Source organism: Penaeus monodon, chromosome 33 (genome assembly GCF_015228065.2).
Source record: "Penaeus monodon isolate SGIC_2016 chromosome 33, NSTDA_Pmon_1, whole genome shotgun sequence".
Lineage (NCBI taxonomy): Eukaryota > Metazoa > Arthropoda > Malacostraca > Decapoda > Penaeidae > Penaeus > Penaeus monodon.
Window position 1 is genome coordinate 8,303,127 of NC_051418.1, and position 1,053 is coordinate 8,304,179.

Sequence of the window (1,053 nt, forward strand, 5' to 3'; positions counted from 1 at the left end):
GCCTCCACTCCTAAATCTCTCTTCATTCCATCATACTTCTCTCGACCGATTCTGCTCTTCTCATCATCTCCTTATCATCAGTGATCATAACCTCTTTGCTCTACCTAACTTTAATTCACATAACCTTACTTCTCTTTAACCGACTTCATCTGAAATAACTTGCAATATATGACCCCGTGCAGCAACAGTACTAAACAGAATTGGGAGTTGATGCGATGCGGGTGGCCCGCCCGGGAATCGGCCCATGGCCCACAGGTTAATGCCGCTGCTCTGTACATGCACAGTGCACAACGAGTAATGATCACCATCAAAGCTGTTTGACTAATTAGATCTCGAATATTATTACGGTTGTTGATTCCTGTGATATGTAATATTTATGGTTGATTTCATGGAATAAGGCCATATTCTTTTGTGATTTTGTATATAATGGAAATAATATTTTATGTTTTTTAAGCATTTGCTTCTATATTCAAACATCTGTGTATACGAATGAAAAATAATGCAGCTCTTTTTTTTCTACAGGTGAGTTTGCAAGGGGTGTTTTCAAGCCAGTGACGCGGAAAAGGTGAGTTTTGCTTCCATCAAGGTTTAAGTTATAAAATTCAAGGTGAATTGTATAGTCTTTTTGTGTTAAACTTAATTCCTTTAGAAGATTGTGTGATTTACATGGAATCTCGTGGCCAGTAATAGACTAATGAATTGGACTTCGAGGAGGACTTGAGCCCAGAGACCTGGGCCGTAAAGAAGAGGGATCGATCCGCGTGGGAAAGTACAGTTAGCAAAAGGAAATATTCCGATAAATTTGGAAAGGAAGCGATAGCGATAGCTGGTTGATAACGTTGGCAGAGTTCGGCGAGCTGATTTTTTTTGTCTCGTCGGGAGTTTGATAAATCATTTTCGGATTATTGTTACGGTTTTCTGGTCTTCTCTCATGGTGACCTGATACAGTGGATTTGCATGGTCCGGAAGTTGCCGGGGCGACCGTTGTCAGCGTATATTCAGCCTTTGATAACTTGATTAATTAGAAGCGTTCGTTAAAGATGTCTACATATA